The sequence below is a fragment of the Heterodontus francisci genome, unplaced genomic scaffold (genome assembly GCF_036365525.1).
Source record: "Heterodontus francisci isolate sHetFra1 unplaced genomic scaffold, sHetFra1.hap1 HAP1_SCAFFOLD_52, whole genome shotgun sequence".
Lineage (NCBI taxonomy): Eukaryota > Metazoa > Chordata > Chondrichthyes > Heterodontiformes > Heterodontidae > Heterodontus > Heterodontus francisci.
This window is the reverse complement of record NW_027141175.1, coordinates 2,419,504-2,432,728: the sequence shown is the minus strand read 5'-3', so window position 1 is coordinate 2,432,728 and position 13,225 is coordinate 2,419,504. Positions and strand designations below refer to the sequence as shown.

Below are 13,225 nucleotides of genomic sequence, written 5' to 3'. Positions count from 1 at the left end.
CTCTCTGCCGAGGAATTCAGAGCTGGAGAATGCCTGTAAAATCAGCCTAAAAAGGAAATAAAAAACACACACCATGGGGCTCAGACTCAAAAACTTGAGATTCAGAGTTTCATGCTTTCATCGACTGAGCTCACTAGGCCTGAGACAGTGTCCCCGTCCTGTCTGTTATTGGACGGTGCAGCTGTTGGCTCCACCCCAGGGACTGAATTTGATCTGTAAACCATGAACCAGCTTCCTCTCAAATCCCAGGTTTATCACTAAATCCTCTTAAAAAGCCCCAGAGTGTGACATATTCCTCTCACTCAACCAGAATAAAAGTTACATCTTTTGCTCTTTTTACCTTCCAAACATTGACTTCTATTTTTCTCAGCATTTATTTCTCTCTCTTTTTTATATTGTGCATTTCCTAATAAACATTTCATTTCAATTATTTATGAGGGATGTGTCTCTCCATCAGCTATGGAGCAGTTGCCTTGCTGCCCGGCCTGTTCCATGGCCTCCTCCTCCATTGGGATGAGGACATGGCGATAAGGCACTCCACGGCCAGTCTTGACACGCTCTTTCCGATTGTGGGCTGTCTTCTCCTGCAGCCACTATGATGAACAAAGTTAGTCTCCCAGCGGGGACAAACCCAACATCTCTGATGGTGATAGTCCAGCAGTCCATGATGGGGACACACGTATTCCTCCTGCATGTGGCCCCCTCTCGAGGGACTGTGTGAGTTTATACTATGACTGACGTGCACATCCCACCGAGATGCAGCCAAGCCTCAGGCAGCATGTCCTGCTGCCCTTCCCCAATACACATGACTGGGTGGTCACTCCCTTTCCACCAAACACTCCCTCTCACTCTGCCACACGCAATGTCCAAAGGGTCCAAAGTGTTTGGAGTTCTCCCCTGAACAGCCTGGATCAGGTCATAGACCCACTTCCTGCACTGGATCCATGTCCTGGGGGTGATCCCACGGCTGCTGACTTCACCTACTATCTCCAGCCAGCTTTACTTGGTCAGGTGGGCAGGTCTTCACCTCCCATCCCTGGGAAAGAGGATCTTCCACCTATCTCTTGCCACCTGGAGGCGAACCTGCAGGAAGGCATCGCTAAACTGTGGGACCATGGTCACTGCAGGCTCACATTCAGCTCCTTACCTATCAGGCAGCAGAGGCAGCAGAACAGGTCCAGGGGCAGCAGATGCAGCAGAACAGGTCCTGGGGCAGCAGAGGCAGCAGAATAGGTCTTGGGGCATCAGAGGCAGCAGAACAGCTCCTGGGGCATCAGAGGCAGCAGAACGGATCCTGGGGCAGCAGAATGGGTCCTGGGACAGCAGAACGGATCCTGGGGCAGCAGAATGGGTCCTGGGGCAGCAGAGGCAGCAGAACGGGTCCTGGGGCAGCAGAGGCAGCAGAACAGGTCCTGGGGCAGCAGAAGCAGCAGAATAGGTCTTGGGGCATCAGAGGCAGCAGAACAGGTCCTGGGGCATCAGAGGCAGCAGAACGGATCCTGGGGCAGCAGAATGGGTCCTGGGGCAGCAGAACGGATCCTGGGGCAGCAGAGACAGCAGAACGGGTCCTGGGGCAGCAGAGGCAGCAGAACGGATCCTGGGGCAGCAGAATGGGTCCTGGGACAGCAGAACGGATCCTGGGGCAGCAGAGGCAGCAGAATGGGTCCTGGGGCAGCAGAGGCAGCAGAACGGGTCCTGGGGCAGCAGAACGGGTCCTGGGTCAGCAGAGGCAGCAGAACAGATCCTGGGGCAGCAGAGGCAGCAGAACGGGTTTTGGGACAGCAGAGGCAGCAGAACGGGTCCTAGGGCAGCAGTGACAGCAGAACGGGTCCTAGGGCAGCAGAGGCAGCAGAACGGGTCCTGGGACAGCAGAGGGCTCTCAGGAAGACACTCCTTCAAACCAGGCAGCAGTGAATGCAGGTCTGGCAGCCCTTTCAATATGGTGCCAGCACCTGCCGTTGTGTCAGATGTCGGTGCCATCGGTGCCTCGTTCCCTGCCTCTGGTCCTTGTTTACATGGGCCCCACGCCTCCCCTTCATTAATTGGTCGGCTGCTCCGTGATCGGGGTCGGTCGGCCACATTTCACTCGTGAGTTAACGGCACCCGCTTCCGGTGCCTCTGCCGAGAGCCGCACCGTTCGTTTAAAATTCAGCCCATGGGATCAAGAGTGGAAAATCTCCCCTCCGATTCTCTCTACTTAAACTGATGGAACACCAAATTAAAATTGATGAAACCAGGGATTGTATCCTGGTTCTTCAATCTCGTGTTCTCCCAACTGAGCTATTCCAGCCTCACTGTGAACTCATCTTCATTGGAGACAAATATAACTCCAGGCGGAATTTCCCCACGCGTTCATTCCTCACTTCAGGGGAATGGGACCCGACCAGATCGTGGAACTCAGATTATGTTAATGTTCTGCTCTTGATATCTTAATATTATCTTGCGTTTGAGCCACTTTTAATCAGGTTCACAGACAAATTCTTCCATCATCCCTTCTCCCACATTCTCTCTCTCTCATTCATTCTTTATTCCTCACAGTCCAGAAAGAGTTAGGAATCAGAGCTCACTCCCAAAACCTCTGCACACAGACCTCTGTCTGTTACCCTGTTTGATCCAAGAGACCAGTCAATAAATTACACTCTTTATAAACACAGAAAGCTGCCTCACAGTGTTAGACAGAGTTAAATGCACTGAAGTCTTTTGAAAAAAGTTCATCTTTCGGGTTGTTACTGAGCCCACAGAGCAGGACGGGCCCAGGCTCCAGCCCCAGCCCCAGCCTGTGCTGTGTTAGCTGATGCCACCTGGTGTGATACTGAGCCACACGGAGCAGGAAAGGGCCTGGTTGCATTCATGGCCTGTGTTGAGTTAACTGATCCCACTCAGTGTGGTAGGAGCCACACAGAACAGAATGGGCCCAGGCTCCTTCCTCAGCCTGAGGGATGATAATTCTTCTCACACGGTGTTGTACAGAGCCCCACACAGAACAGGGAAATCTCAGGCTCCATCCCCGGCCTGTGGTATTTTACTTCATCGCACCTGGTATGGTACGGAGTCCCCAGAGCAGGAAAGGTCCAGCTTCCATCTCCGGTCTGTGCTGAATTAGCTGATCTTACCTGGTTGGCACTGAACCACAATCAGAGAAGGATGGGCCGAGGCTCCCTGGCTTGTGGTGTGTTAGTTATTCTCATTTGGTGAGGTACTGAGCACCATATAGAGCAGGAAGGGCCTGTGCTCAGTGAGCTGATCTCACCTTGTTTGGTCCTGCGACCCATACACAGAGCAGGACAGGCCTAGGCCTAATCCTCGGCCTGTGTTCAATTAGCTGATCTCATCCAAAAAATTTTGATAAGGTTCCACACAAGAGGCTTCTCTATAAGATTAAAGTCCCTGGTATCAGTGGTAATATATTGATCTGGATTGGGAACTGACTGGCAGGACGTAGGCAGAAAGTAGTTACAGATGGATCTGGATCTGTTTGGAGACCAGTTACCAGTGGTGTCCCGCAGGGATCGGTGTTGGGTCTGTTGCTCTTTATTATTTTTATTAATGATCTGGATGTAGGTGTAGGGGGCATCATCTGTAAATTTACAGATAATTTGAAGATCTGTGCGAGTGTTCAGACTGTAGACGATGCTCGACTGTTTCAGGCTGATCTTAATGTGTTGGGAGATTGGGTTCATGACTGGTAAATGATGTTTAATTTGGGTAAGTGCAGTGTTATTCATGTGGACAGGGCGAATGTTCAACATTCATACACCCTTCAGGGAAAAACATTAAAGCAGATGGAGAAAGAAAATAATTTTGAGCAGAGATCTGGATGTTCTAGTGCACAGATCTCTAAAGGTACAGCAGCAATGCTGTGAAGTGATAGTTGGAGCAAATAGAGGGTTGGGCTGCATTCAGAGGACAATTGAGTATAAAATTAGGCATATTCTTTCATGGGATGTGAGCGACACTGGCACGTCCAGAATTTGTTACCCATCCCTAATTGTCCTTGACAAGGTGGCGGTGAGCTCCCTTCTCGAATTGCTGCACTCCATGTGGTGTAGGTACACCCACAGTGCTGTTAGGAAGGGAGATCCAGGATTTTGACCCAGCATCAGTGAATGAACAGCGATATATTTGCAGATCAGATGGTGTGTGACTTGGAGGGGAGCTTGCACATGGTGGTGTTTCCATGCATCTGCAAGGTGTCCTTCAAGGTGGTGGAGGTCTTCGGTTTGGAAGGTGCTGTCTGCGGAGCCTTGGTGAGTTGCAGCAGTGCATCTGGTAGATGGTACACACTACTGCCACTGTGTGTCAGTGGTGAAGGGAGTGAATGTTTAAGGTGGTGAATGGGGTGACAATCAAGGTGGCTGCTTTGTCCTGAACAGTGTCGAGTTTCTAGTGTATTGTTGGTGCTGCACTCATCCTGGTTTGTGCCTTGTAGATGGTTGACAAGTTTTGGAGAGTCAAAAATCACAGAATTATTCTAGTGCAGACGGAGGCCATTCGGCCCATCATGTCTGCATAGAATCATAGAACATAGAAAGTTTACAGTACAGGCAGGCCAAAAAATGAGCCACCCAGCTGAATCCCATTGTCAAGCATTTGGACCGTAGCCCTGCAGGTTCAGGTACTTGAGGTGCACATCCTTTTAAATGAGTTGAAGGTTTCTGCCTCAGCTACCCTTACAGGCAGTGAGTTCCAGACTCCCACAGCCCTCTGGGTGAAAAACCCTTTCCTCATCTCCCCTCTAATTGTTCAACACATCACATTAAATCTATGCCCCCTAGTCACTGACCTCCCTACGAAGGTAAATAGACCCTTCCCATCCATTCCATCCAGACCCCTCACAATTTTGTACATTTCAATCAAATCTCCCCTCAGCCTCTTCTATTCCAAGGAGAACAACCCCAGTCTATCCAATCTTTCCTCATAGCTGCATTTTTCCAGTCCTGGCAACATCCTCGTAAATCTCCTCTGTAACCTCTCTGGTGCAATTACATCCTTTCTGTAATGAGGTGACCAGAACTGCAAACAGAACTCAAGTTGTGGCCTATCTAATGATTGATACAGTTCCAGCATAACCTCCCTGCTCTTATATTCTATACATCGGCTAATAAAGGAAAGAATTCCACAAGCCTTCTCAACCAACTTATCAACCTGTCCTGCTACTTTCAGGGATTTGTGGACGTTCACTTCAATGTCCCTCACTTCCTCTACACCTCTCAGCATTCACCCATTAATTGTGTATTCCTTTGCTGTGTTTGACCTCACCAAAGGCATCACCTCACATTTCTCCAAGTTGAATTCCATTTGCCACTTTTCTGCCCACCTGACCAGTCCATTTCTCCAGCTCTCCTAATGAGCAGTTCACCTAGTGCCTTGAGCTGAGTTACTCATCACAGAATTCCCACTATCTGATTTACCATTGTAGCCAGAGTATTTACATGAATGGTCCAGTTCAGCTTCTGTCAATGGGAACCCCCAGGATGTTGATGGTGGGGGGATTCAGCGATGGTAATGCTGTTGAACGTCAAAGGGAAATGGTTACATTCTCTCTTGTTGGAGATGGTCATTGCCTGGTACTTATGTGGTGTGAATGTTACTTGCCACTTAGCAGCCCAAGCCTGAATGTTGTCCAGGTCTTGCTGCTTCTGGACACGGATTCCTTCAGTATCTGAGATGTCCCGAATTTGTCCTTTTATGAAACATTGGTCAGGACTCACTTGGAATATTGTATCCAGTCTTGGTCTCCTCACATGATAGGTGATATTGAGGCTTTGGAAAGGGGACAGAGGAGAGACATTCGACTAATTCCCAGTATAAGACATCTTGGTTATCAAATTAGACTAAAAGAGTTGGGACCCTACACCTTAGAGAAACCTAGACTGAGGGGTGATCCGATTGAGGTTCATAAATAATGAAGGGTCCAATTCAGCATGGGAGAGGAATCAACTTTATATTGTAAAAGGCCAGATGGCACCTGGATCACATTAAATTTCATTTTCAGCGGTGGGCTAATGTACCAGGATGACCGAGTGGTTAAGGTGTTCGACTTAAGATCCAATCGACATGTGTCTATGTGGGTTCAAACCCCACTCCTGGTATCTGTGCTTATAAAATGTTATTTATTCTTTGCCTGACTTTTGCCTTGCACCATCATCTCTTCTGTCATTTCATCACTCTTGCCTTTCAACTGCTCACAGCTTCCTATTATTTGATCTGCCCCAGCACCATTCCTTGGCTCTGCGCTTGCTTATAAACTGGTAAATCTTTAACTTAATCTCCTCTGTACCCTGACAATGACCTTCTCATCCTTCCTGGATTGTGGTTCCTCACAGGATCCGCTGCCTCTCCGACTCCCCTCCAGGTAACTGAAGGCCCTGAGCCTTGGTCTCGCTTCATACGCTAGCTGATAGTTGATTCCTTGCAGGTCTGCCACCGCTCAGGAGAAGCTCAGGACCCAGATCAAGCAAAGTATCAAGAGGAATGTGAACAAAGGCTCCCTGGTGCAGAGCAAGGGACAGGGCGCCTCCGGCTCCTTCAAAATCAGCAAGAAGGAAAACCCAGGTAAAAGTGGGAAAGAAGGTGAAGAAACCAGCAGACAAGAAATCTTTCGAGAAGAAACCAGCAGACAAGAAATCTTTAGTGAAGAAACCAGCAACCAAGAAATCTTTAATGAAGAAACCAGCAGACAAGAAAGTGACAACAAAGAAAGTCACAGCCAAGAAAACGAGCAGCAAGAAGATGGCAACGCCAAATAAGGCGGTGAAGAAAGCAGCACTTCAGAAAAAGTTTCCTGCGAAGAAGGTCAAAAAAGGCAAGAGTGCAGCGGGCGGAAAGGCGCTGATGAAAGTGCAGACATGGAAGAGCAAGGTCAAGCCGAAAGCCGCGAAGGCTCAGAAAGCAGGGTCTGGAAAGAAGTGAAAGAGCGTGGGAAACTTGTAAACATCTGAACACAAAGGCTCTTCTCAGAGCCACCCACATCTCTCAGGAAAGAGCTGATCCCCTGATCAAATGATTCATGTCCCGGCCCCGCCTGCAGATTCCACATGGAAATGATTTGGAGTAAATCCAGGATCCCTGGTGACTCGCTGACATCCCCTCCACCCAGCCCTTTCCCCACTCTCTGTAATAAAACAGAGGGATATCCGGCCCTCACTCTAACTGGAGATGTGTTCGGTGCAGTCTCAGTTCACAAATTCAGGGGGAGAGTTTGTAAGACAGTAACACTGGCAGAGAAACCCCACCTCACAACTCAAACCCCAACACATGAGTTTCTCCAATTCAGCTGGAGTCGGGTGACAACAGGAGCTGGGATAGGCTGTGATCGGGAATGTGAGGAATGGATTTGTTCAGGGAGGAATGTACCTGGAATCTCCGAATATAATAGTTCCTTATTTCCCCAGATGACACATTCTGCAGTGAGAGTGAAAAGTCTCTTCACTGCTTCACATTTACTAATTGTTTGGTTCCAGATGAATAATGAGTCAGAGAGTAATGACAGGATCTGAAGCTTCTCTCACACCAGCCCGTGTCAAGTGTGAAGTGTCCAATGTGTGAAGCTACTGCCAGGGTTTGTCAATCTGAACAGTTTCAGCTCAGTTACTGGGGGCCTGGAATCCCCGCAGTTTGACTCTGTCTCTGATTGGTCATCCTCTTCTCAATCCAATTATTAACCAATCGGAGTGTCACATAAATTAAATAGAAGTTCTCATTGGCTGAAATTTTCCAATTGGAAAAAGCCTGGCAATTCCAGAGCAGGAAGGAATTGAAGTGATGGAAAATTTCAATTTTCAGGCAACAATTTTATGATCTCTCATTTTATGTTCTGTTTTACTGTATTTACCATCATAAAATCCTGGTGCTATTTTAGGAATGATTTTCATTTGTCTATCTGTTAACTGTAAGCGGCGGGAGGAAGGTCCGGTTCAGCAATTTAAAACGGGACAAATATCAGCTTCCACTCTGTAAAAGGAACGAATATAGAGCGAAGTTGGGTGTGACAAGATCACAGGAAAGTTGTGCCCTGAGACAAGGTGTGTGTTGACAGGAAAGCTGCTTTCTTTTGCACAAAATGTATTTTATTCATAAAATTTGTGCAATTACATTGCATAGCAGTTCAAATTTAATATTACATAAGGTACAATACAGATCAGTTTCCTTCAATAATGTACATGAGGTATCTCACTATCCCTGCCTGCACAGGTTATATTTACAGTATTTACATTACACATCAAACATTCTCTGGTGCAAACAGCCTGAGGGGTTTTACACAGGTTCCAGCCCCTCACTGTACTATGGCCTTCGACTGTAGCCTTTCCCATTGATACTCCATGGTGGCTTCACCAAGCTTTAATGTGTCCCACAGCACATAGTCTTTTTTTTTCACTGAACTGGAGGCATTTACGAGCAGCGGTGAAGAGCCAAGAGAGAAAAAAATTGACATAAAAACAAAATACTGTGGATGCTGGAAATCTGAAATAAAAACAAGAAATGCTGGAAATGCTCAGCAGGTCTGGTGGCATCTGTGGAGAGAGAAACAGATTTAATGTTTCTGGTCAGTGACCCTTGGACATAATCAAGAAGTTTGCAGATGACATGAAAATTGGCCGCTTGGTTGATAGTGAGGAGAATAACTGTATACTGCAAGAAGATATCAATAGACTGGTCAGGTGGGCAGAAAAGTTACAAATGGAATTCAAATTGGACACTTAAAAGGTTAAAAAAAGAAAAGGAATACATGATTAATGGGAGGACACTGAATGGTGTAGAGTAATTGAGGGACATTGGAGTGAATGTCCACAGATCCCTGAAGGTAGCAGGACAGGTCAATAAGGTGGATCAGCAGGTATATAGAATCCTTTCCTTTTATTAGCTGAGGTATAGAATATAAGGGTGACCTGGATGTCCTTTTCAATAAGTCACTGAAATCTAACATGCAATTAAGAAGGCTAATAGTTTGTTAGCCTTTATCGCAAGGGGATTTGAGTAAAGGAGCAGTGAATTCTTTCTTCAGTTGTATAGAACCGTGGTTTGACTGCACTTGCTTCCCTTATCTTAGGAAGAATATTATTGCCATAGAAGGAGTTCAACGAAGGTTCATCAGACATGTTCCCAGCTTAGTGGAACTATCCTATGAAGAGAGACTGGGGCTGTATTCTCTAGAGTTTCATAGAATGAGAAGTGATCTCATTGAAACCTACAAAATACTTAAAGGATAGACAGGGTAGATGCAGCCAAGATGTTTCCCCTGGTTGGGGAGTCTAGATCCATGTGACACCATTTTAAAATAAGGGGGAAGCCACACTGGATAGAGGTGAGGAGAAATTTCTTTACTCAGAGGTTGTGAATCTTTGGGATTCTCTACGCCAGAGGGCTGTGGAAGCTCAGTCATTAAGTATGTTTAAAGCAGAGACTGACAGATTTCTAAATACAAATGACATAAGGGAATATGAGGAAAGTGTGGGGAAAAGTATATTGAAGTGGATGATCAGCTATGATCATATTAAATGGCGGGGCAGGCTCAATGGGCTGAATGGCCGACTCCTGCTCCGATGTTGCTATGTTCCTAACTCCACATGATCAGCGAGGCACAGCCTCAGAAAGACTTGGCGGGTAGTGAAAACAGATATCACTGCTTCTGATCTTCACCAGAACACAGAGTGAGCTGCAACATTGATCATCAAACAGACTGTGAGAGAATACAACAGAATAAAACACATGGAGAGACACTGTGGAATAACAGATAGATTTGATTGGAATGTTGAATTTTGATTGGAATGGATAAAGCACCAGAAACAGCAGATTAAATTGGGAGTCTCATCATTATATTGATCTGGGACAGAAAAGAGAAACTGGAAGAAGGAAGAAATGAAAGGATGGAACTGTTCACTTTTTTTCAGCTTTTTCACTCGCCCATCAAAGCTGGATAAAAAAAGTTGCAAATAACAGAGAATTTCACCAAAAAGGGAGATTAAATGCTGTTGAAACCTTGGATCGAAGGATACCCCAACAGATCACCTGTTTAACTGTCTCCTCGCTGGGGGATTTCAATCAGCGAGCAATATTATTCTCTATATTCTTTGGTAAATGAACCTAGAACTGCCACTCAGAGTTAATATCTGTGTTCTGACTCCTGAATAATAAAATTGTGACTTTCTCGATATGTTCTGCTGAAAGAACTAAGAACTCTTTTCTAATTTACACAAAACTATATACACACTCATCAAGCCTCCTAAGCTGGCATCCTTGGTGCTGCTCTCTCTGCTCCCAAACCTCATCTCATGTTACATCATCACTCTGACAGTGGAAGGGGTTGATTCCCCCATCATCGTAATTAGTCCTTTACATCCTTATACTACACTGTCAGTCAAAAAAAATGGTTGGAGGGAACTTCATTTATCGAAACGCCAACAGCTGCCAGTTGTCAATCAACTCAACCCATCAGAGAGAGAGAGAGACTGTCAGAGAACTTCCTGCTTACAGTCCTGTCCCTGTCACACTCAGCAGCTGCTCACCAAGACCCCACTCTCATCAACACTGAACATTGTTACCGAGACCCTTCAAATACTGTTTATGAAAGGCAAAAAAGGTCAAAGTTCATCACAGCTGTATTGAATAGAACAAAATTTAATATTGTCAGGCAAATCCCCCACCTGCCAAGAATGAGGCACACATTATTTTGTCATATGAACATTAAAAGTTTAAAAATTGAAATCTCTTACTGGAAATATATTTCCATGGTAACAGACAATGTTGAACTAATGGGGGATCCAGCAGTGGTCTTCCAATACACAAAAGTTTTAGTCACATTCCGAGCTGGCTGGTGCAGAGAGATTTGAGCCTCCAACAAGGGATGCAAAGAGATTGTTCCATATAAGGTTCTGAATCTAATTCTGAACTATTTACTATGATGGGGGATCAGTTCTGAAGAAGGGTCATTGACCTGAAATGTTAACTCTGCTTCTCTCTCCACAGATGCTGCCAAAAGAGATGCAGTGGTTTTTGTCGAGATTCATGCCAAGCAGCTCTGCAACACAGGAGTCTGTGCTCTACGGGCTGTTCCCAGGGACGCACACCAAGACAAACATCAACTGCTGCTGGAGGACTATCAATTTGGTGAAAGACGCCCTTCGGTCTGCCCGAAACTTGCTGGTCTTCCAGCACAAAGAGTTGTCCACGACAGAAAGTTGCAGACTGGCTCATTCCAGGGTCCAGGACTACGTGCTGAGGGACGCACTAAAGCTTGGGGCAGCCGCATCAAAGGCTGAATGGGGAAAGACCACAGTGTAAGGTCCCCTCACCAAGATGAACTGAGGGGCTGGATCCATGAGAAACCCCTCGAACTGTATCGGGAAAATTTTGTCTGCTGTAAAATGTAAAAATGTATCTGGCACGACTAAAATGAAATGGAAGGATTGTGAGGCAACTCATGATTGTATTGAAGCAAACGGACCTCCTTTGCACTGTTTGTAATTTTTGACTTGGTGCTGTTTGAAACGGTTTTGTAATGTATTTTTTTACAGATTTTTATGAATAAAGTATATTTTGGAAACAAAATTCTCCAGCATTTCTTGTTTTTATTTTTGTTCCATATAAGGAACTAGTCACATGATTAACCTGCTGCGCACCCTGGGAGCTTTGTGAATTTGTGTAACCAAACGATACTTGGTTGAAATTGATGGAAAAGTGAGAAATGTCCATGTAGATCACATGATCTCAGCAAGGGCTGAACCAAAACATGAGCACGATCTGCTTGATCACGAGCTCATGCCAGGATTTGAACCAGTTCAGGTTCAGTGTCTGAAATACCGATTTCGGAGAACGAAACAAGGTCTTCTTTAAATACTGAACCAAAACCAAGCAATCCAAAACCTGACTCAACACCGAAACCCGTAAGGAGATCAGAAAGACGTTGTAAACCAGTTATTAAAACTTGATTTGTCGATATAGTTCATTGAAGAGAAACAAAAAGAAAAATACTTTTCTTTTGAAGTGGGAAGTACTGTAATGTATTTATATATTATGTTGATGAGGTGATGAGGTGATGATGTAAAGACATAAATAAACACTTGCTTGAACTGGCCATGCTTGGTGCCCATTTTCTCTGCGTGTGCCACCAGAATATATTACAACAAACAGCTTTCTGATCTGAAGTCTGATGTGCTCCTGCTGTGACACCAGATGATGATCCTTCCTTTATCTGGAGTATTTGAGACACTGATTCATAAATTCTAACTTGGTGACACATGAAGGTTTTCAACTCCCCCAAGTCTCACCCCCTCCACACCACCCCATGAGAGAGCTATGAGAGGCAGCATTCCCTGTCAGTGCCCAGATCACACTCACTTCTGCTTCCTGCTGCCAGTGATTTACAACAAACTCAATTACAGAGATAGGGTACAAAGAATCATCATGGAAAGAGACATGGGCTTCAAATCCAAAGCTGAAAGGACAGGATCAGAGGAACAGCTGTTGTTCTGAGGTGTGGACTTCGGTCAGAGCTGGAAACAAGCAGTTCCACAAGAAAAGGGAGAACCAGTAAATTAGAGTTGGGCCTTTCAGGAATTCTGCCAGGAAACACTCTTTCCCACAAAGGACAGTGTGAGTCTGGAACTCTCCCGCTTAATAGCAGATAAACCTGAGGGTCAATTGACAACTTCAAACCTGAGATTGAGAGATTTTTTATCCAGAGAGGTTATGAGGGTTTATGGAATCACAGCAGAGAGCTGGAGTTAAGATACAGCTGAGCCAGGATCTACTTGAAAGGTGCAACAGGCTTGAGGTGCTGAATGGCCTAGTCTCATTTCGATGTTCCTGTGACTGCAACGGGACAGAAACAGAAAGAGCTGCAAACATACGTCGCATTTTACTCATATTTCACAGCAAACATATCTGCAGCCGGGAGCTGAAAGGGGAGAGATGACCCCTCAATGACCTGAGAATAGGTACAGAATGGCCTCCTTCAATACTGGTGATTTTATCAGGATAAGATGCTGAACATTAGAAATTAATCCAATGGGAATCGCCACCCTCCGCCTCCATGAATTGGCCATTCTAATGCTGGGATAGGGGATGTGGGTGTCAGGTTTGGGCAGAGGGTTGGCTGTGACACCACGAACGCACCCTCTCCACCTCCTCGCTCTATGACCCCACACCGTTTCCCATCCCCTTTCCCTCTCCATCGGCCCCCGGCAGCATCTGATCCACAGACGCTTTCCAGCAGCCACCACAGGAG

The 13,225-nt window shown here is 46.0% G+C and overlaps 1 non-coding gene across 1 annotated transcript; it reads left to right on the top strand.

Annotated features, from left to right (window-relative positions):
• Window positions 1–6,009: 6,009 nt before the first annotated feature.
• trnal-uaa (transfer RNA leucine (anticodon UAA)) lies at window positions 6,010–6,092 on the top strand. The gene has a single exon. It is a non-coding gene; the product is annotated as a tRNA-Leu (tRNA).
• Window positions 6,093–13,225: the final 7,133 nt, after the last annotated feature.